The sequence below is a fragment of the Lynx rufus genome, unplaced genomic scaffold, assembly GCF_022079265.1.
Source record: "Lynx rufus isolate CCGP_SWC_20201006 ecotype Redwood Valley unplaced genomic scaffold, mLynRuf1.p SCAF_2, whole genome shotgun sequence".
Taxonomy (NCBI): Eukaryota; Metazoa; Chordata; class Mammalia; order Carnivora; family Felidae; genus Lynx; species Lynx rufus.
In genome coordinates, this window is record NW_025814834.1 from 216,807,818 (window position 1) to 216,831,769 (window position 23,952).

Genomic DNA, 23,952 nt, shown 5'->3' on the forward strand with positions numbered 1-23,952 from the left:
ATTTTATTGATAATAAATTGCCAAAGAAATGTCAGCACACGAAAGTAGAACGCAGTTTTGTTGAACTTAACTTTGTTTTTAGTGTCACCCCTCATTTTAGGATATCCTAGTGCTTGTGGTGGTAGCAACTCTTACAAATATCAAGGCCTTCACTAGAGTACCAGATTTTTCTTAGGGACTGGACTGAAGTGTAAGTAATATACCTAAGGTTAATTAGGCCTTCCATGGTCTATAGAAATTGGTGTACTAAATTATTATGCCTTGTGCCTACAAGTGGACATATTCTGTTTTTGTCTTTGATTTCATGTTGTGTAATTAGGTTGAATTTGTCTGGCCGGCCGGCCGGCCTGCCTTCCTTCCTTCCTTCCTTCCTTCCTTCCTTCCTTCCTTCCTCCCTCCCTCCCTCCCTCCCTCCCTCCCTCCCTCCTGACTTCAGTTTTCAGAGCAGTTTTAAGTTTATTGCGAAATTGAGCAGAAGGTGCAGATTTCCCACATTCCTCCTACCTCTACACATAATCGTCTCCCCCATCGTCAACCTCCCCTATCAGAGTGGTACATATGTTACAGTTGATGAACCTGCATTGACACATCATTATCCAAAGCACATAGCTTCCATTAGGGTCCACCCTTGGTATATTGCACATTCTGTGGGTTTAGACTAGTTTATAATGCCATGTATCCACTATTACAGCTTTATACAGAGGAGTTTTATTGCCCCCAAAATTCTCTTTGCTCTGCCTGTTCACCCCTCCCTTCCCCCAACCCTTGGCAACCAGCAAATTCTTTGCTGACTCTTACAGTTTTGCCTTTCCAGAATGTCAGAGTTGGAACCATATAGTATGTATCCTTTTTAGATTGGCTGCTTTCCCTTAGTAGCATGCACTTAAGGTTCCTCCTATGTCTTTTCATGGCTTGAAGCTTATTTCTTTTTCATGCTGAATAATATTTCATTGTTTCGATGAACCAGTTTATCCATTCGCTTACTCAAAGACGTCTTCACTTTTCTTAGTTTTAGCAATTATGAATAAAGCTGCTATAACATCTGCATGTAGGTTTTTGTGTGGATATAAGTTTTCAAGTCCTTTGGGTAAGTACCAAGGAGTGTGATTGCTGGATTGTATGGTAAGAGTATGTTTGGTTTTTAAAGAAACAACGAAACTGTTTTCCAACGTAGCTGTACCAGTTTTCTTTCCTACCAGTGAATGAATGTTCCTCTTGATCCCCATTCTTGCCAGCATTTGGTGTTGTCAGTGTTGTGGATTTTCGCCATTCTAATAGATGTGTAGTGATGTCTGATTGCTGTTTTAATTTGCATTTCTCTGATGACATACCATGTGGAGTTCTGTTTTTATATGCCTACTTGCTATCTGTGGATCTTTTGGTGAGGTGTCTGCTAAGGTCTGTGGTTCAGTTTTTAATCAGGCCGTTTATTTTCTTATTGTTGAGCGTTAAGGAATTCTTTGCATATTTTGGACAATAATCCTTTGTCAGGTGTGTCTTTTGTAGGTCTTTTCTCCAAGTCTGAGGCTTCTCTTTCTCTTTTCTTGACAGTGTCTTCTGTTGAGCAGTTTTTAATTTTAGAGAAGTCTGGTTTATCAATTTCTTCCGCCATGGATTATGTGCTTGGTGTTGAATTTAAAAAGTCATTGCCAAACCCAGGGTCATCTAGTTTTTCTCCTTTGTTATCTTCTAGGAGTTTTCTAGTTTTGTGTTTTACATTTTAGGTACGTGGTCCCTTTGGAGTTGATTTTTGTGAAGGGTGTGGTCTGTGTCTAGATTTCTTTCTTTGTTTTTTACGTGTGGCTGCCCGGTTGTTCACCACCATTAGTTGAAAAACTATCTTTTCTCCATTGTATTTGCCTTTTTGTTCCTTTGTCAAAGGTCAGTTGACTATATTTATGTGGATTTGTTTCTGGACTCTATTCCGCTGTTCTGAATCTGACCAGTAAAAGGCAGACATTTTGACTTGTTACTTCTAAATAGTTAACTGTGTATTTTGTAAGAACAAGGACATTTATTTATATAGTCGCCACATAGTTACCAAAAGCAGGAAATTTAACAGTTTAACAATACTCATCTGATCTGTAGACGTTCACATTTTGCCATGTGTCCCAGTAGTGCCCTCTGTGGCAGTTTGTTCTTTGGACCTAATATCTAGACCAGCATCACACTTACATCTAGTTACCATGTGTCTTAGCTCTCCTTTAATTTGGAACAATGTCTTAGCTTCTCTTTGTCTTATGTATTTATTTATTTATTTTTATTAAAAAAAATTTTTTTTAACATTTATTTATTATTGAGAGACCGAGAGACACAGAGCGTGAGCAGGAGAGGGGTAGAGAGAGAGAGAGACACAGAATCGGAAGTAGGCTCCAGGCTCTGAGCTGTCAGCACAGAGCCCGACACGGGGCTTAAACTCACAAACTGTGAGATCATGACCTGAGCTGAAATCGGTCGCCCAACTGACTGAGCCACCCAGGTGCTCCTCTCTGTCTTTTGACGACACTGACATGTTTTTAAAGAGTGCAGTCTAGTTTTTTGTAGTTTGTTGTTCCCTGCCTATTAGATTTAGGTTATGCATTTTAGGCTAGACTGTTTTATTAGTGGTATTGTGTCCTAAGGTCTTTACATCAGAGAGATTATGATATCAGTTTGTCACATTATTAGTGATATTAAGTTAACTTTGATCACTTGGATAAGTTACCAACTTTTCCTTTGTAGTTGGTAAGTAACTTGTAGGGAGAAACTTTGAGACCATGTAAATATCCTGTTCTTCATCAAAGTTTTACCCACTAATACACCACCCAGTGATTATTTTTGCCTGAATCACTGTAACGACTGTGGAATGGCAATTTTTTTTTGTAAACACAAAATTGCTCTGCCTTTGAAGAACAGATCAGAATTCACCTACCATTAATCCCAGTGTGGGATTTTTGAGTAAAGTGGAAGAAAGAAACCGAGAGAGGGGTGGGGGGGATGGGAGAGACTGAGTGCTCAGGGTGTTTTTCATTTTTAGAATACTAAAAATGAGAAGGACTATATGAATTTTCAGATTTTTTCTAGAAAGAGGAAAATCTTTTTCTAGGCAGAGGAAAAAAACACCTGTGATGTGTTTGTTCCCTGTTGAGCCTCCCGAGGCGAGAAAAGCTGCTTAGAAGTGAAGTAATAGATCATGGACATGGTTAAAAAAATACACGTTTTTACTGTTGAAATTATGGTCTTGTTTTGATTCATGTTGGCAAGCTTTACTAGTGATCAAGTTACTTACTCTCTCTGCACCTCAGTTTCCTCACTTGTAAAACCAGAATATTGTTTCAGTAGTTCTGGAGTGAGGCCCAGGAATCCATCGTTTTCCCAGGCACGCCCCAGGAGATGCTGGTGGCAGCCAGCTTTAGCGAACGGAAGTCTGCCTTCCACCTCGTGACTGTTGTAAATGCAGACCTGATCACGTCCTGTGCAGGAGGTAGGCCAGTTCCAGGGCCTCTTACGTTTCTCAAACCCGAGCGTCTTATATTAATTTTAAATGAGTTCAAACTGAACAACAGAACAACAACAATAACAACAAAACAATGAAATTCTGTCAACATTAATTGAATAGAATGGGTGATTGTGTTTTGCTGAAATGAAATAGCCGCTTCTCACTGATTGCTTCTGGCCCAGATTGGAGCGCTGGGGGATGGCGTATGGCGTGTTTCGACTAGTGGGTTCCTCATGATGACTCAGTTCTTCTGCTGTCGCTTTCTGGTTGTTGTTATCCTTGAGAAACCTCCATAAGTGTAAGTGTAGCTTGCTGTGATGCGACTTTGTGCTTCTGTGGCATTAATGTGTGGCACGTTGGTTTGTCTTATTTATTTACTTAGTTTGTGGTAACTATAGTAGTACAACTTAGGTATTTGGTTTCATGTAAACCGACTCAATTACATCTTGTAGCTCTCAACTCTGTTATTTGAAATGATAAAACAGACAATCCAGGAAATGAATACATAGAGAAAATTTAAGATATACTTTGAAATGAAAAGAAGAATGAGCCCTGTCCTTCTCCCACCTTCCCATCTCTTGCTCCTCTTTGAGGGAGACAGTCTGCCTGTATTCCTGACGTGCCTTGGCTACTTTATATGTATATACAGTTGACCCTGGACCGACGTTGGGGTTTAGAGGCACTGACTCCTCCCCGCTCTGCAGTAGAAAATCTGTGTGTAACTTCTGAGTGCCACAGAACATAACTTCTCATAGCCTACTAGAGGAAGCCTTACTAATCACGTGAATAGTTGATTATCATATATTTTGTATGATATATGTGCTATAAACTGTATTCTTATAAGAAAGTCAGCTAGAAAAAAGAAAATGTTATGAAGAAAGTCATAGGGAAGCGAAAATGCATTTGCATTACTGCACTGTAACAAATCTGCGTATAAAAGTGGGCCTGCATGTTTTAACCTGTGTCCTTCAAGCATCAACTGTAGTCCATCCTTCTGGCAAGAGTAAATGGAAGGGCTGTGCTTTTCATCATTTTGTTTGCAGTGCCTGGAACAGGTCCCGACTCTGCACCTTATTCATTGAGTTAGTGGTTTTCTTCATTTAGAAGACAGGGGGAAATATCTTAAAAATCAGGTGAAGAAGAATTTAAATTTTTGTTTATTTATTTTTAAATATTTATCTTGAGAGAGAGGGAGAGAATGTGAGATCACGTGTCAGCAGGGAAGGGGCAGAGTGAGAATCCCACGCATGCTCCTCACTGTCAGTGCAGAGCCCAGTGTGGGGCTCGATCTCATGAACTGTGAGATCATGGCCCGAGCTGAAATCAAGAGTCGGACACTCTACTGACTGAGCCACCCAGGTGCCCCAAGAGGGACTTTTTTTTTTTTTAAAAAGGAGTACATAAAATGCGACGAATGAGACCATCAACACAAAGTATAGCATTAATACAGTCGGGGAAGATTAGCCAAAAAAACCTGATGTGCATGTACGTGTATTAGGTTTTTTTTGTTTTTTTGTTTTTAAGAAAGAAGGGACTGTTGGGTGTTTTTCCACTGTGTTTTCTGCCTCTCACGAAAATGAGAGTGGTGTGGAGCCCAGAGGGTATTCCTGGCTATGGTTTTAGTAATTAGGTATCAGTATGTGATAAACAAAAAAACAAAAAATTTTTTGTTCTAAATATGTATTTCCTTCCCTGTGGGAATTCTTAACGGGCTTGTAGAACTCCTACAGCATATACCTTGTAAACGTGTGCATTGTCAGTTTTTCAGCTAACGTGACATGAGGCTGTTTTGTTAGGTTTCATTTATTCGAATGCTGGGTGTTCTCTCCTTTGAATCTGTCTTAGAGAGGACCTTGTCATGCTGTTACAACAGGAAAGTGGGGGTGGTGTTGGTTATGGGGCTGCTGCCGCCCTTGGTCTCAGCCTCTTGACAAGTGACGATTCTCCTTGATGGCTGAGTGAATGGGGGGGATGCTGCTGTACTGCCCCAGGGCCTTGTAACGATTTAGTTTGGATGGAAAAGCAGAAGGACCTCAAAAGACAGAGGTACAGTGCCTTTGGTGTCAGCAGTAGGCGTGTATGGGGACCTTGGGCCCGGAACCCTTGGGATTAGTAAGGTGCCTCGATCCAAAGGATTGTGGAGGAACACCATGGAATTGCATCCAAAGACAAATTAGTGGCAACGGCTGACCGCAGTGCGTCCTCTCGCACTCTCGGTGAAAGGTGGAGCTCATCGGACAATAAAAAATGGAAATTGAATGACGTTAGTGGAGTTTAAGGGTCGTGTAACCGGAGTGCAGACCATTCTGTGAGGGATGAGAGCAGTTTGATTTGTACTTGTACCAGAGACCATTCGCTTGATTTCAGTCAGAGAGTTTTTTTTTGTCTCAAATATATTTTTAGTATATAAAGATTCAGGAATACTCTTAAATCAACATTACCACCAAATTTAATATTTGGTTAATTTGGTTTTTGAAAGTTTAGGGTTAATTTGGTTTTTGAAAGTTTCCCATGTTGGAATGGGGAAATAATAGTGGTTGATACGTATACAGCTTCCCCTGGTTTTTCCTTTCGTTAGTAGCGTCTTCTTGGATATATCAAAAATGTCCACAGATGTCCAGAGATTGGCACACTTACCATAGTGATTGAATGTCAATCTGCTCTTAAGATATTGAGCAGATTTGTTAACAAACAAGATGGGAATGCACAAAGATGTCTGATGCATTGTTAAAATTCTTTAAAAGAAAAGCAGCTGGCAAATGGTAATTGACAGCTATGTTTCATCTGTAGAACTTGAAATGCTGCTATGGTTACTGTTGGTTAAGGAGGGAAGACACGTCCATGAGACCAGGGCTTCTTTAGAAACCGATGAAGAATGACAAAGAATCCAAGGTGACAGTTTAAGGATTGCATGACAGGAAAGGCACTGTGATTAAATTCCCTGATGTTGTCACTGAGCTGTAAGGCTGAAGATAACGCGCTCTCCTTCTGCTGAAAACAAGAATCGATACCCACTCCTTGATGGGCTAAATTATTAAAAAGAGCCCTTCTTACAGCGTTTCATTATCTGGGATTTGCCTCAGCTGGTGATTTGTTGGCAGCATAGGGAGATTTGGTAGGCATTTTGTATGAAAATTATTCAGTCGGCCGGTGGAGCCCTTTGGATGATTCCCTTCCACTTAACAATGCTCTTGAATAGATGTGTGATTTCCTTTTGCCTAAGTGACTCTGTATCTTTTGGAGTTCTTAAACAGAGTGTTGGCCACACACGCACACTTTCTTTTTTAATTTTGTTTTTTGTTTGTTTTCTCTTTTGTAGCTGTGGGTGGGTTGTTTAACAGATTTTAGTGATATCCTTAGCAAACATCAGTTGCATTTGGCATATTACATCAACCTGACACATTGGCTAATACATGCTGAGTTTTATATTCTTCCCTTAGGGGGAACATTCTACAAGAAATTGACTTCATTTTTATTAATTAATTTTTTGGCGTAGCTTTTTTTTTTTTTAACATTTATTCATTTTTGAGACACAGAGAGACAGAGTGTGAGTGGGGGAGAGGCAGAGAGGCAGAGAGAGAGAGAGAGAGAGAGAGAGGGAGAGAGTGAGAGAGAGAGAGAATTTGAAGCAGGCTCCAGGCTCTGAGTTGTCAGCACAGAGCCCGATATGGGGCTCGAACTCATGAGCGGGGAGATCATGACCTGAGCCAAAGGGGGATGTTTAACCGACTGAGCCACCCAGGGGCCCCAGGCATAACTTTTAAGCAGGGATGGTGGTGGTGTTAATTTGTTAGGTAACTGATGTGATTTTTTTCAGCCAACCAATTGAGAAAGAAAGTAACCTCATAGGGTGAGCTTCAGGGAGAGAAAAAAGAAACCAGCACCGGGCTCTGTCAGTGTTGGTAGTGTAACTGGTCCCAGTCTAATACAAAGGCTAGGAATGACGAGAAGGAAGAGCTTTTGGGGGCAGCCCTTTGCCATTATCCACCAGCCCGGGAGGAGTTCTACAGGAGGTGTTGTCATGTGGAAGGAAGCATAATTGGACTTCTCCATTGGACTGGCACAGTTGGAATCTTCTGGGTGAAGTTTGAAGCCTTCTGCCCTTCTACAGTCTGTCTGAGGGGGGATAAGATTCAGCTTCAGCGTTTTAACATTGGTGGTGTGACATATTTATATTCTTATGGTAGAGACAGTACTGTTTATAAAAGAATTTTTTGATTCAGCCTCAGGAAGAGCATGGTCAGCCGAACAAAGCCGCGTTAAGAGATGTCGGTCCCTGTGGTGGAGCCATGAGGTGAGGCTAGAGAATAGTGTAAGATCGCATTTCTGCATCCCTGGAAAACTGATCAGATTTAAAAAATCCTTTTATCTAGTAGGAGGAGAGAGGGTTGAGAGGGAAGGGAGAGGAGTGAAGTAAGGGTGGAAAGAGAGGAGGGAGGGCTTTGCACACGGTACGGTTGGCTTCAGTAACGGCATGGGAAGTGGCTTATGTGGATGGAATCTGGCCATGGGCGGGGGAGGGGGGTGCCCGGCTGCCACGGAGACTCTGGTGTGGGAGAGCTCCCCTGGGAGACGTGAGTGCCAGGCGGGTTCCAGTGTCAGAGAGAATCTGTGGGGAGAGATGCTGTGCATTGTTTCCGGTTCCCCTGACCAGATTCATGCCCCCCCCCTTCCTCTCTCAGTCATTTTGGTTGAAAGAGTAAGTAAAGGACGTGGGTGGTGGTCTGTCCAGGAGAGAGAGGCAGCATTCCACCAGGCTGATCGGCTGTGTGCACTTTGTAATCCCAGCCAAGGAGTCTTTCGAATGCACACTTGTGTAATGTCACAGTGATCTGGAGAACACAACCTGAGTTTTCAACTTGTGTTACGCTGCTTTGAATGCAGTGGGAACTCGTCTGAGTATTGCTGTATCTGAAAGAGATGTATCGCCCTTTTATATTTCGGGGAGAAGGGCCGAGGACTGAGACCTAGACAACCTTTGGTCTTCTTTCTTCCTTTGGATGAAATGATGCCTTCCTGCTGTTTCTGGAGGAAATAGAATTATCTAACAGTGACGGGGACTGCTGAGTATCAGGCAGCTTGTCGAGCAGAGGAACGGCTTCTTTTAGAAGGTGGGCTAGGAAGCTGCCGAAAGGAGTGATCATTAAAAAAAAGATCCAGGGAGATGTTTGCTTACAAAATAACAGTGAAACTCCCCCGCTTTGCAGACTTGATTATCGTCCGGGCCAAATTAGGTCGCCCGTACGTGCACTTTAATCTGTCACGTGCCCTGAATGTGGCTTAGAAAAACCGTGCTGCAGACGCCGTTCCTTCCCCCCTCAGTAGCCACATGACCGTGGTACCGCAGGCCAAATTCCTTTGTATCTAAATGTTTTTTTAGTCATGGAATCTTAACACATGGATTTTTATTATTAACCAGTTTTCTAGTCCTGTGTAGTTTTTCTTCCTGTTGGTTTAGCTACCTACACCTGCTTGGGTTACCATTTTAGAGATCTAGTTTACCAAGAAGCAACATGAATTTCTTTGAAAGTCCAAAGGCCTGTTTAACAATCAGCATCAGTGCAAATGAAATGGTTAAGCACTTGCTATTTTAACTCCCAAAGGAAGCAAAGAGAACTGAAACCCAGTGAAAGTTCCCTTTTAAGTGGGGCATGCCCTGGGCATCTGTCATGTTTAATAATACTTTTGACCTTGGGGAGTATTGAACTTGGAATCTCTCTCAGGTGATTTTGAGGGGCATTGTCACATACTCTGTGTCAGCATTGTTTCCAAAGATACATCACACCAGACCATAGATCTCTGTAGTTTATTTGTTAGAGAAATTTGTTTTATCGCTCAAATTGAGTTTTTTTTTTTTCTATAGGGAAGATAAATTAACAGTGTGGGCCACTAGATTTCTGAGTCATAGGCTGTTTTGTGTTCGGCACACTGCTTGGAGACGATCTGTGTTTGGGTCAGCTTTTTTCTAGGCAAATCTTACAGACACAAAGGTGTTTATGAAATTTAGGCTCAACTCTCACCAATTACCAGAGAAGTGCCGTCTTATTTTTTGCTGCTACTGTGCCAGGTAACCGATTAGTTAACATTATTACTTATTGACAGATGGTTTTTGCACCCAGGAGTGGTAAACTTTTTCTGTAAAAGGCCAGATAGTGAGTGTCTTCTCTGTGGCACCTACTCACCTTGGTCAGAGACAATATGCGACAGCATGGCTGGTTCCAGTGAAACTTTACTTACAGAAATAGATGGTGGGATATATATCGCCTGTGGGGCTGTAGTTTGCTGACTAGCACAAACTCTAGAGGATTATTTCCCTGAAAGTGTCACTCCAAAGCACCCTTTCCTTCTTCCCTTGGCCTCATGCCTCTGAGAGAGTTGTGTGGTTGGTAGAGTTAGTGGGGAATTTTTCCTTTCTGCATTACTTTGAGCTTGTTGAGTATTTTATGTATTTATATCTACAGCTGTGCCTGCCCCCTCCCCCCCCAACAACCCATTCCCCTCCCCGCATCGTTTTCGTATAGCCAGCTGACAGGTAGGTATTTGTTGGGAGAACTCATTCTCACTAATGACCCTTGAGGACTTTTACAGTATGTTTGGATTTACATACAGGAGGAATTAAATGGTGGGGTTTTTTAGCTTATTTTTTTTCTTTGTAAGTTAGCTTATATCTGTAGAGAAAATTTGAAAGGTTAGATACGCATAACAATACATGAAAGTTTGTCTCCTAATTTTCCATGTGGGTCTTTTTTTTTTTTTTTTTTTTATGCTGCAACACAATATTCAGGACAACAGAATAGCCTTTTAAAAAATGTTTTTATGAAAAGTATGACTTTTCTGTTTAATTTAGCCTTTAACAGATACATATTGATATGGGCAAATACTTCAGTGTTTGTTACTGATGAAATAAAACATTTGATACCCACAGAGGCAAAGAAAACTTGTCCAAATAAAAATTAGTCCAGTCACAGAAGATGAGGCCGATGAACCATCAGCTTTTTAATAGTACACTTTTGCTCACAGGGCATCCTGGGAACTGAAGTGGGGTGGCACCTTGCCAGCCTTCTTCACCATTGAAAGAACAGTACAGAACTCCTCTGACTGACACTGGTGCTTAGAAGTCTTTATACTGAAGGACAGTGTTATTGTTACCAAGACAGTATTATCCGAACAATTTTTAAAGAAACAGTATTGGTTACTGACAGATTTTGTTTGTATCCAGATAGAGTATGAATGTTTCAGATTTTATTTGAGAGGAGGGTTTGAGGGTTTATGTCCTAACCTAAAGTAATGTGATCTGTATTATTGGCTCTTAGTTTAGTTGGTGCATTTCTGGCTAAGTTAATATAAAATTGTCTGTGGTTTCTGCCCGTTTATGTCCTTTCCCCAAATGCTTTATGTAGTTTACTACTGTAAAATGTCATACACTCTCATTGCAGTCATTAAATCCAATTTTCTTTTCGCCAGTTGACCAAACAAAAGAGTTAGTGGGGGAATTGCTTTGTCCCTTTCCCGTATTATTTTGAGCTCATGTATCTTTATACCCCGTGGCTTACACACATTATGTAATTCGTTGTGGGTATATACCCCTGGTCATTTATATTTTATTTTACTGTGATTATGATTAAGTAATTTCACCTCCCTGAGAGGTAGAGTGCTCTTGTGGAAAAAATACCTAGCTGGCTTCTGTTTTCAGTTCTTACTGTCAAAACTTCCTGGCTGTGTTACTTTAGGCAAGCTGTTTAATCTTTTAGGATATTAGTTTCCATCTATCTGTCATATCAAGATAATACTCGTCCTGCTTACCAACAGGATTATTCTCGTGAGAATAGAAAGAGGTAATTTAGTGCTTTGAAAATTTTACAGTGGTCTACAAATGGAGGAGATCAGTTGTTATCAGGATTCACCAGATATAAGAAACACCTAAATCACAGTGGTAACAAGTCTATATTCTCATGTAAAATGAGGTGTTTTCCAGGGTGTGCCATCCAAGGTTGGTAGAGTGACCATGATCTTCAGGTGTCTAGTTTCCTGCCATCTGCTCCATTATCCTTAGTGCATGGTTTCCATTCTCAGGGCCTCCTGTAGTCGCAGATGGCCATTGGAGCCACAGCCATATCACCTCCATGTTCTAGGTCAGTGTTATTCAAATCATGGCCCAGGGAATGAACCATTTGTTACTCGTCTACCATGTGGTAAGTATAGAAACAGAAAGTAACCATTTAGAAATTTTTGTAGCTGTTTGACAGTTCCTGCAGAGTCTTATTTGTGTTTTATTAAAAAATAAAAAAAAAAAAGTATTGCTCTGCAGCGGATTGGGGGCAGGTGGTTCTCCACCACAGCCTGGCAGCTGAAGGAGGAGGGCACAGAGGCAAAAGCTAAGGTTGCCCGTTCCAGAGTGTCTCTGGCAGCCCCCATCTAACAACTTCAGTTTACACAGATCTTCCAGGGCGTCTGGACTTGCTTTGGCCGTGTGCCAGTGACGGAAGGGCTCTGTTACTAAGGGAAATGGGAGGATGGCAGCAGAGAAGGCCACCAGCATTCTGTGCCCCAGTTGGACAGGTCTAAAAGCTCAGAGCCATTCAGCACAGAATCAGATTCACAGAGCCTGTGCAATTCTAAGAGGTAATGACCCCAGGGCAGCAGCCGCTTCTGGTGACTCGGAGAGTCACTGCATGTCTCAGATGGGAAAACATACTGAGAAGGCCGAAAGCAGAGTAAAAATGATGCGAGAGATTATATAGTTACCTTTCATAGGAAAGAACATTTTTACGGGCGCCTGGGTGGCTCAGTCAGTTAAGCGTCAGACTTCGGCTCAGGTCACGATCTCACAGCTTGTGGGTTCAAGCCCTGCGTCGGGCTCTGTGCTGACAGCTCGGAGCCTGGATCCTGCTTCGGATTCTGTGTCTCCCTCTCTCTCTCTGCCCCTCCCCTGCTCATGCTCTCTCGTCAAAAAGTGAATAGAAACATTAAATTTTTTTTTAAAGAAAACATTTTTAACAGATTTTACATTTATTTATATTTTGATAACTTGAAGTAAATTTGTGAATTTAGTTACAGTTCCTCATTTTAAACCAAGACGGATTATCTTCATGCAAATATGATTAAGTGTGATTCTCTTAGGACATGTTACAGAAGCAGAGCGGTGCCTGGCTGACTCAGTCAGCAGAGTGTGTGTCTCTTGATCTCGGGGTTGTGAGTTCAAGCCCCACACTGTAGGTGTAGAGCCTGCTTTAAAAAAATGGTACGGAAGTAGAGCTCTTTGCAAAGATGACTTTTAAAAGGTACCTTTTGTTGTTTTGGAATTGGCATGATCCTCTTTGGTATGTCATGTGTAAATGCATGCAGTGTTTACGTTATAGGGAGGTTTTTAAGAGAGAGGGTTATAAGGATGAAGTGGTTGGTGATTTAATTGAATTTTGTGTTTTCAAATCTTAGTTTCGTTGTTTCACCAGCATTGGAAGTATGGTAAAATGTCTTCACTTCACGTTGGCATTGCAAATGGTTTTTCCCTGCTTTTGCTAAAAGTCTTTGGTTTCCTTCTCATGTGTTAAGCCAGTGTGTATTAAACCTTTTTATCATGTAGCATTTGTTACTAGGCATCTTTATAGGAAGGGATTAAGAATGATGGTTGGATCTTTAAGGGGAAAATCCAAGTTCTTACCTTCAGCATGTGCAAATGTTTGTGGGAGGCACAGGGCATGGGTAGATGTCTTTAAAGTAGCTAGAAAGCATTATATTTGCTAAAGTGTGTGTGCGTTAGAGAGGAGCCACAAATGATTGAACCTGCCTGTTGCTAAGGTAAGGTAGGAAGCGTCTCGTGAACCGACGGCTTCAGGGTTGACTTTTACAGATAAGGGCAGTGGAGGGGAGAGAAGGGTGCGTTCTAGACCCGAGATCTTGCCGCTAACTGCTTGTTGGGTCAGCGTGGTGTTTGTCCTCTTTAGTTGTCATGAAACGGATGAATTTTAGTCACAGTGACTGGATTTGGAATGTGGGAAGACTGTGGGCCGTGTCTGTGAACTGGGCTTACCTAGGCAGTTTTGCAAGGAAAACAGATTGGCATTTTATTTTTTCCTCTCACTCAGTGAGGATAGTGCTGATGTGAGAAAACCCACCTTGGCCACGAGTGGTCAGTGACTGCTGATCGGGTCAGGACTCGTCTTGCTCTTCGACCGTCTTTTTCTTGACCGTTCCGTTTGAAGACTCCAGGTGCCTTTCCATCTTGTTTGATCCCAGAAAAGCCTCTTCACGAAAAGTTGTTCGTAGAGAAAGCCTTGCTTTATCTGCCAGCACAGGTGGCTTGATCTTTACTTTCTTGCTTGGCCCAGTGGCAGTTGGTACAGGATGTCGTGCATCTGATGACAGCTCCACAGGGCTCTCTTGCTGCCTTTTCTTCAGAGTCTCAGTTGGAAGAGGTCTGCCGGCTTTCTCCTTTATAGTGAGCAAACATTTGGGAAGCTCATGTTCAGTTCTTAACGTCTGAAATAGTTGAATAACTTTCAGTTGCTCCAGATACTGACAGAACGATGCAGTTGAGTCAGGATAGTTTGGAGACTAATTGGTTGGCAACTCTTTCTACTCAGCAGCTCTTTAACTGTTTCTAGAGAAAGAAACTGCTAGAGGATTCTGGGTGAGCCCAGGCATGTGGTCAGTGGCCGGGAAACAGCAACTGTGAATCTGTGTCGCTGAGGAGGCTGCAGGAGTGGGAAGTCAAGTCAAGTGGAGGAAATGCAATTCGCGGACTAGATTTTCCAGATTAGCAGATTAACAGTGTGTTTGTTTACGCTGCTGCCTGGAAGCATGGCCTTTGTATTTCTTTTCTAAGTGTGAATTAAGTAAGATTAGAAAATCTCAGGTTTCACTTTGGAAAGCTTAAAGGCATGGTTTATGTTATTTTTCCAGCAGTATTAGAATCAGAACAGCAAGTCGATTACCTTGGCCTCTGAGTCAATACTACCTATAGGCTGCAAAGTGGGTCACGTTTCCCCCTCTGTTTTCAGAGATTCTCTGACTTTCTGCTTAATTCTGTACAGTTTCAAGAAATTTATTTCATGAGTTTATTTACCTGCCTAAATGGATTTTAAACTTTTGAGGGAACAAAGCTGTGTTTTGAACGTTTTGGGCATTCTCTATGGTCCCTGGTACTGTCTCATGTAGATTGTAGGCTCTTTGTTTCTGGATTTGGTGGATTTCCTGTGTATCTCCAGGTGACTGGCTGGCTTCTCATCCTTCAGGTCTCAACCAGATGTCACCTCCTCTGGAAGGTTTTTCTGACTACCATGGTCTTACCCTGTTTCATCCTAAGTCTTTTTTAATTTGAGAGAGAGAGGGGGAGAGAGCGAGCAGGGGAGAGGGGTAGAGGGAGAGAGAGAATCTTTCTCTTTCTCTCTCTCTCTTTTTTTTCTAAGAGAGAGAGAGAGAGAGAGAGAGAGAGAGAGAGAGAAAGAGAGAGAGGGAGAAAGAGAAAGCACAAGTGTGGGAGAGGGGCAGAGAGAGCAAGAATCTTAAGCTCCACGCTCAGCACAAAGCCTGGCCCAGGGCTCAATCCCATGATCCTGGGATCTTGACCTGAGCTGAAATCAAGAGTCTGACGCTTAACTGAGCCACCCAGGTGCGCCTCATCCTTAGTCATTTTTAAAGAGAATTGCCCATTCTTAACGTCTTTATTGTTTTTATGACACTGATCATCACCTGAAATCTGCTGGTGGCTTACTTGTTACTGGTTTTCCTTTTCCCAAAGGGATAGGACTTGGGCAAGGGTAACCCACAGTGGTGGTTTTTGAGCTGGTCCTCGAAGGATTGGAAGGATTTGGACTGGAAAGCTCTGGTTACCAAGCTTTAGCTGAAGCCTTTTTAGACAAAGGATAGAGGCAGGATATTTTTGTTGACTATCGGAGTCTAGTTTGGTTTGGTGATGGCAGTGGTTGATGATCGAACTGGAGAGATATGCTGAGCTCTGAAAGCCAGGCTGAGAGGCTGGGTTTCATTTGTCAGACAGTGGGAAACCGTGGATGGTTTTTAGCAGATGAGTGCATGATCAGAACTATGCTTTGAGAAAATTAGAACTCACTGGAAAGCTGCTAAAATATAAAATAGTTCAGATGAACCAAAATGAGGCCTGGTCTTGGATGCTCTTAGTCCCAGATGGAGGTGGGGGAGGTACCTTGAAGTTATTAAGCAGCATTTATCTGCTGTGCAGTGAAAACAAATGTCCATGCTGCCTATGAGTTCACTTTCGGGTAGGGGACACTCAAAAATCAGTGTATATAATTTGAGATATGTATCATATTGCACTGAGGACTTCATGTAGTGTTTCGGGGAAGGGTAGGTAGAAATGATTCTGTTTTTGTAGATTTTGAATGGAGGCTCAGAGAAGCTCAGTGATTTTCCTAACGTCTTGTAATATGTTGACACCCAGATTTTGAACCTAAGTCTCTGTAATTTTAAATCCGATGCTTTTCTCCTATAAAATAGGCTGTAGAGGACAGATGCGAAAGACACTGTAGTCAGGATGTCCAGGATTCTCCAGTCATTGCCTAGTTAGTTGTGTGAGGGAAGATGAGGAATTTTTTTTTTTTTTAATTTTTTTTTTCAACGTTTATTTATTTTTGGGACAGAGAGAGACAGAGCATGAACGGGGGAGGGGCAGAGAGAGAGGGAGACACAGAATCGGAAGCAGGCTCCAGGCTCTGAGCCATCAGCCCAGAGCCCGACGCGGGGCTCGAACTCACGGAGCGCGAGATCGTGACCTGGCTGAAGTCGGACGCTTAACCGACTGCGCCACCCAGGCGCCCCAAGATGAGGAATTTTTTAATGAAGTGGTTTGAGACCCAAAGCCTGGGAAGGGTTTGTTCCATCCAGAGAAGCCGTGGCAGTTGTTGGGAATGCAGTGAAATAATTTAGTGCTGGTTCTCTCATTGGTTTTATTTTACTTGTTTATATTTCACAGTTGTTCTTAAATTTTAGTTTCCTGGCCTGTATTCTTAATTTAAGGACGTCAGTCTGCTCGACTAGACTACAAAAAGAGTCTGTTGCATGCAAAGCTGTTCCTTCCTTTTGTAGAATCCTGTGACAATTGCAGCTGCTTTCTTATACTGTGTCCTTATTTTCTTACATTTTCTAATTTAGTTCTTTTGGTTTGCTTTCTGTTTTGTCTTTTAGCTAGCAACCACGTAATTATGAAATGTGTGAATTTGTGGACATTGGTAAAGTACATCTTTTATCTCTGAGCAGAATGTAACTGCGGCATCCGGTCTCCAGCTGAACTGTTTGAGGCCTGGAGTTCACTCTCCTTTCTCATGAGGAGACTTCTCCCTTAGGTGTGCTCTTCTTCCCCCAGTCTCCCTCACTGGTTACCAGAACTGTAGTTGATACCTTTTCTTACAAAGAATGTAGGGTGAGGGGTGTTGTTAATGTTTTCTTTAAAAAAAAAAAAAAAAAAAAAGTGTGTGTGTGTGTCCTTCTTGTAAAGTACAAATAGAAACAACCATACAAAGCATATATGCAGCCTAATGAATCATTTTCATGTGGAAATCCCTTCCAGGTCAAGAAGTGAGACTTTGCCAGCCATCTCTTGAGTTCTGCAATGGCAGTCCCCTCCTTCCCTACAAAATCAACCACAGCTCTGACTTTTAAATTTTTTAAAATATTTATTATTATTATTTTGTTTTTGAGAGGGAGAGTGAGAACGGCAGAGCACAAGTGGGGGGCGGGGCAGATAGAGAGGGAGACTCCGAATCTGAAGCAGGCTCCAGGCTCTGAGCTGTCAGCACAGAGCCTGATGTGGGGCTCAAACACCAACTGTGACATCACGACCTGAGCCAAAATAAGACGCCCAACCAACTGAGCCACCCAGGTACCCCCACAGCTCTGACTTTTAAAGTAGTTATCTGTGGGGGCACCTGGGTGGCTCAGTTGGTTAAGCCTCTGACTTCAGCTCAGGTAATGATCTCATGGTTCGTGAGTTTGAGCCCGGCATCTGGCTCTGTGTTGACAGGGTTGGAGCCTGCTTGGAATTCTCTGTTTTTCTGCCCCTCCCTCCTCCTGCCTCTCTCTCTCAAAATAAACAAACAAACAAACAAATAAATAAATAAATAAATAAACTTAAAAAAAAAAAAAGGTAGTTATTTATTTTCTTTTATAGTTTTAGCTCCCAAGTGTGGCTCTCTGGGCACTAAAGTTTAATTTTGCCTCTGTATGTCTTTTAAGTCTAATTACAGTCTTTAGATTTCCTCCTCATCATCGCTTTATTTATTGACAAATCCAAGTCATTTGGCCTAGAGATTTCCCCACGGTCTGGATGGTATTGATTGCACAGTGCCGTTAAAGATGTGCCTCTGTCCTCCGTGTTTCCTACGCAGTGGTAGCTGGATCCAGAGGTCTGGTCAGACTTGGGGCTGATTCAGTCGGGCAGGTTTACAGATGGTGTAATGCTTCCACCAGTTACACATTACATCTGGGTTTTGTTCATTTTGGTTCTGTTACCTATATCTGGTAGTTCCCCGGGAGCTGCAAAATTGTGAGATTCTGATTTTATCCTTTTGTTTTCATTTGTTAGCTAGAACATAATTGTATATGGCAGTGCTTCCTGGCGTCTATTCGGTTGCCCAGTTGTGCCGTTTATATCAGAAAGGCTAGATAAGGGCTTGATATTTTTCTTTACCCAATTTTCAAATAATGCAATAGGTACCCTTAAGCCTTTTTTTTTTTTAATGTTTATTTATTTTTTGAGAGAGAGAGACAGAGAGAGTGGTGGAGGAGCAGAGAGAGGGGGGCACAGAGGATCCCAAGCGAGCTCTGCACGGACAGCAGCGAGCCTGATGTGGGGCTCAGAGTCACAAACCACGAGATGATGACCCCGCCTGAAGCTAGATGCCCAACCACCGAGCCGCCCAGGCGCCCCGCCTTCAACCTGTTCTGGCCGGTTTCAGATCATTGCAGTTCCTGATCCTTACTGAGGCCCGATTCCTCCATCCTGGCTACTGGGAGCCTCCTGCAGTGGCTTCTGAGTGCCTTTGGTACGACCCCCCTGGCCTGCTCGTGTCCTGGCGTCTGTGTGTCTAGGTGCTCTGTCCTTGTCTCGTACGGTTTCCACAGCAGATCCGGGATCGGCATTTCTTCTAGAACCCAAGGAGTGTCTTTTCATGAGTAGTGATTTTTAAGAGCATAGTCTGGGCCATTTAGGTCTCATTGTTACCAGGTTGGTCATTATTTCTGGATATTTTGATTTATGTATTTGCAAATTTCTAAAACTTCAGTGGACAGACTGGGAAATATCCATTATGTCTCATAACTCATACAATATTTTAATGATAGGGTTTTTATTTAGCCTCATCTTTATTCCATCTGTATCTGCTTTCTTTCATACAGAGGTGCCCGATTCTCAGGGACACAGAATCTCCCACAATTGTTTTATCTCACCTTACACCTACAGTAGTCTCAGAGTGACAGTATTTTTTTTTTTAATGTTTATTTTTATTTTTGAGAGAGAGAGAGAGAGAGCGCGCAAGCCAGGGAGGGGCAGAGAGAGAGGGAGACACAGAATCTGAAGCCGGCACCAGGCTCTAAGCTGTCAGCACAGAGCCCGACGCTGGGCTTGAGCTCATGAACCGTGAGATCGTGACCTGAGCTGAAGTCGGACACTTAATTGACTGAGCCACCCAGGCGCCCCTCAGAGTGACAGTATTAATACTGCCACCACCAGTTATGGTAACTGAAAAAGAGTTTTTTAAAACAACTTTGCACTCTCCTTATGAGATTTGGATTCTGTGGTTTCATTTTCATTTCTTAGCCATAATAATTTTATATGTTCTTTCCCAATGTTTTTATTAAATAATTTTTTTCATGTTTATTTACTTTTGAGACAGAGAGAGTGCGTGCGCTCCATGTGCAGAGTGGGGGGAGGGGCAGAGAGAGGAGAGCACAGAGGATCCTAAGTGGGCTCTGTGCTGTCAGTGGAGAGCCTGATGAGGGGCTCGAACTCATGAACCATGAGGTCATGACCTGAGCTGAAGTTGGACGCTCTGCCAGCTGAGCTCCACCCCCGTCCCCACCCCGCCCCATCCCCGACCATGTTTTAAATGATGGTACTTTGTCTACATTTTCCAAGTGTCTGTGTATATTTAATCTCCACCATTAGTCCTGCTCTAGATGTCTCTCTAGTCATGTTAGTTTTCTGAGTTTGTTTTCTAGTAGAGTCCTTAGAGAGGGCTTATAGGAACACTATTTCCTGACCTCTTCAATGCTTCGAACAGATTGATTGTGCTCTTATACGTGAAGGTCAGATTTGCTGGCTCATGTTTCCTTTTTTAAAATGGGGTGTAGTTGGCACACACCATTAGTTTCATGTATCAACACGATTCAGTATTTGTATGTGGTGCAGAATCATCAGCGTAGTAAATCTGTACCCATCACCACACGCAGTTACGGAATCTGTTTTTCTCGTGATGAGAACTTACTCTTTTAGCAGCTTCCAGATTTTCACCATGCTATGGTTAACTATAGCTGCCACATCATGTTTTCGCCTCTTGAGTTCCTTAAATATCATTGCTGTCAAAGTATTGATAATCTAATTGTCTTTCTCATCACTCACATACCCTTTTTGCCTAGATGGTGGAAGAATTTTTTGTTTCATTTAAAATCCAGTAATTTCAGTGTACAATATGTCTTCATGTTGGTTTTCTGGACCAGTGTGCTCTTGAAGTAGGAAGTTTCAAATCTTTTAATTCAGGAGAATGTTTTTTGGATTATAGTTTTTAGTATTTGTTCTTATACTGAAATTCGGTTTTCTTTTTCGGAAGCTCCTGTATCTGTATGCTCGTTGTTCCTTGCCTGTCTTTAGTATTTGTTACTTTCTCCCGAATCCATTTTAGAGTTTTTCTTTCTTTTTCTTTCTCTTTTTTTCTTTTTTTACTTCTGAAAGTCTTCTTTTCACTTTCTCCTAAGGCATTGGTGGCTATGTCGGTTCACTCTTGTTTCCCTTTTGTCTTAGCCTTCATTTTTTACGTAACGTGTCTAACATTTTGTTTCTGTATCTTCGTGGTTCTGATTGAAGTTGCTCCATAATATCTTGATTATTTTTTAAATCTTTATTGATTTATTTTGTGAGAGAGAGAGGGAGAGGGCACACGCTAGTGCAAGTGGGGAAGGGGCAGAGGGCGAGGGAGAGACAGAATCCCAGCAGGCTCTGTGCTGTCAGCTCACAAACCATGAGATCAAGACCTGAGACGAAATCAAGAGTTGGACACTTAACTGACTGAGCCACCCAGGTGCCCCTCTTGTTTACTGGTACCTTTTGTCTTGCTTTGAAACCGCACGTTACGCTTTTGGTGGGTGTACTGTGCTGTGCACGTGTGCACATTTTTTCCTGTGCTTTCATTGACTGTGGGGATGCTATTCAGCTCCGTCTTTTTTTCTTAGTAACATTGTATGAAGTTAAGCCTCAGTACTTTTCCTTTGTTTATTTTTATGAAGAGTTAATTGTCACGAGTTTTCCGAAGGAGGTGAGGCTCGATGGAATTTCTTTTAACTTCACAGAACTGCCTCTTCTGTTTTCCCAAAGTGGTAATATATGGCGACTTGCATTCTGTGATTTTTCTGACTTTTGTTGCATTTCACTTTCATTTAGCTCTTCTTTTCCCTTTGCTCTCTTGCTTCTGTTCTACTCAATTTGTGATTGTTCCATTCCCTGTAGCTTCTCCTCTGTTATGGCTCCTTGTCTTGGAAGGGAGCTATGGTGAGTTTTTCTGATTTTGTAAGTGGTTAGCCTTCTTCGCCTTCTCTGGCCTCTTTGTACTAACTTGCTGCCCATGTAGTCAGAACCCTTGTGGCCTCCAGTGCTGTTACCACATTGGTCTACCTTATTGCCTTTTAGCTGTTTCGAAATCTTCCTAATGTTAGGTATGCCAGATACCCCATTCCTTCTGGGTTTCTTTCTCTCCCACAGATGCTGATCACCACGGGTCTTAGGGCTGTTGGTGGTTTATGCCCCCTGGTTTGTGAAGATACCTCGTTTCCTCATTTTGTTGTGTTATCACTGGGAGTTTGATTTGACTCTCTAGTTGATCTGATTCTACGTGGGGATCTAGGAAGATTTATAAACGATGCTGCCATTTTCCCAGAATTCCTGGTGTGTTAGTTACTGAAATGATTTTCTGCTAAGCCCCAGGACCACCAACTCATGAATTCTTAAATTGTGACCTGCTGTTTGTCATGACTACCACTGTTCTTGTATAAACCTTGAGGGAGGGATAGGTACAGAAGATAAGACCCTATAAAACTGGTTCAGCACATGTCAGAGGCACAGATACTCAGTTTTCTTCTGAAAAATATTTTAGGCCAGTTTCAGACATACAAGAGGCATTCCTCGTCCTGCTTTTCTAAATAGGTAACCAAGTTGGCCTGTAAAGTCTCAACTATCATGGTCGATGGTGAGAATATGCTGTCTCCAAACCTTCCTCCCCCATAGTATATGTTTCAGAGCTTCAAGTTTTCCCTATTGGTGTGTCCCTTACACAATAACCCTGAAACATGTTAATGTTCAGCCAAGGGAACAACCATTGGTTGTGGAGTTGGAGATTTGTGGAAATGTTTTGTATGATTACTTCTGATATATATATTTATCTGATGTAATGTATCAGCAAATTATTATAGCTGAAATTTTATGTTTTGCAGACATAAACATTAGCCATTACAAATGTCGCAACAGGTTGGTGTATATGCACACATAATAAATAAGTATACTTATGAACTATAATTGCATAATTCAAATGGGAAAAGTCTCAAAATGTGTAACCATTAGGTCAATATTACTATTTTATGTAAAAATAAAGTATGCTAATAAGAGGAAATGATAACTTTCCAGTACATTTCTTAAATGCAAATTTAAATGAATCCACATAGATACTGTCAAGCTATTATCAGTAGAAGTAAGGTCTTTTCAACAGCTAGGCTGGAACAGCTGGATGTTCATATGGCAGAAATAAAAGACAGCGCACAACCTACCTTACGCCTTACCCAAGAATTAGGGATGGATCATTGACCCAAATGTAAGGTAAAAATTATAAAGCTTCAAGAAGAAAATAGGAGAGTGTCTTTATAGTCTTTTTTTTTTTTTTTAATTCTTAACGTTTATTTTTTATTGAGAGACAGAACATGATCAGGGGAGGAGCAGAGAGAGGGGGAGACACAGAATCTGAAGCAGTATAGTCTTGATGTAGACAAAGGTTTGTTACAGAGGAGATAGAAAGTACAACCATAAAAGAAAGAAAAAAAAATGGAATTAATCAAAACACATTGTTGAGAATGTTTATAGGGATGCCTCAGACCGCAAGAAAATGTTTATACCACATATCCAAGAAAGGGATTGAATTCAGAATACATTTTGAAACTCAAAAAAAACCTGCAACTCAATAATAAGACCATTCAGTTTTTTGTTTTTGTTTTTTAAATGGTTAAAGACTTGAATAGGGATAATTTATAAAAGAAGGTATACAGTGGTGGGTAAGCCTGTGAAAAGGTGCTCAATGTCATTAGTTACCAGGAAAACACAAAGGATCCTACAGTAAACACCACTACCTACATACTAGGATGGCTAATTGGAAAAGACCCGTAACCCTGATTGTTGGCAAGGATGCCTACTCTGGCAAGGAGCTGACGTATTTTGCTGCTGGCACTGAAAATGGTAAAACCACATGAATAATATCACAGTTTCTTAAAAAGTTAAATATATATATCCTAGTCTCTATGATAGAAATCAGAATAGTGGTTCCTTCTACAGATGGGGTAGAGATTGAGTGGGAAAATGCTCGAGAGAACTTTCTACATTGGTAGAAATGTTTTGGGTTTGAGTTATAAGGGAGTGTATATATATATATTTTTATAAAAACTAATTGAACGATGTGCCTAAAATATCTGTTTCCCTGTCTGTAAATTATATGTCAATTTTTAAAATCCAACGCAGATTTAAAAACATTTTATACAGTTAGGAAGTGTAAATCTTGTAATGCTGTTTTGCAACATTTCAGTTTTGAGGTTTAATCCAAATTTTATTTGCATTTGCAATACATTAGAGTAGAACTTAAAGGTTTCATATTTGGTTTCGCTCACTGGTATCTAGCTGGTTTCACTGTAGTGCATGAGATGAGTTCCAAAGTAAATGGACCAGTTAATGTGGTAAATATAATTAAAAGCTGTTTGGTTATGATGTGAACTGTTTGAATCACCTCAGTTATTGCACATCAATTTTTTTCTGATGTTTAGGATATCTCATACGAGTTTGTAGTAATTAGCCTACTATTACTTCCCACACAGGGCTATTCACATACGGCCCTTTGATGGATGTGTAGATGAACTTCCAAGGGAAGATCTTGCCAGGTTACTCAACATTATCTATATTGTTAATTTTTGAAGTGTCCTTCCATTTTACTGTTTATATTTGGTTAGTTTTTAGCCTCTTTCAACTTGTTGTATTATAG

General features: G+C 41.5%; 1 protein-coding gene across 3 annotated transcripts in view; it reads left to right on the forward strand.

Annotated features, from left to right (window-relative positions):
- The window catches only part of RERE (arginine-glutamic acid dipeptide repeats), a 423,597-nt gene that overhangs the window by 209,400 nt on the left and 190,245 nt on the right, over window positions 1-23,952 (forward strand). The window lies entirely within an intron of this gene.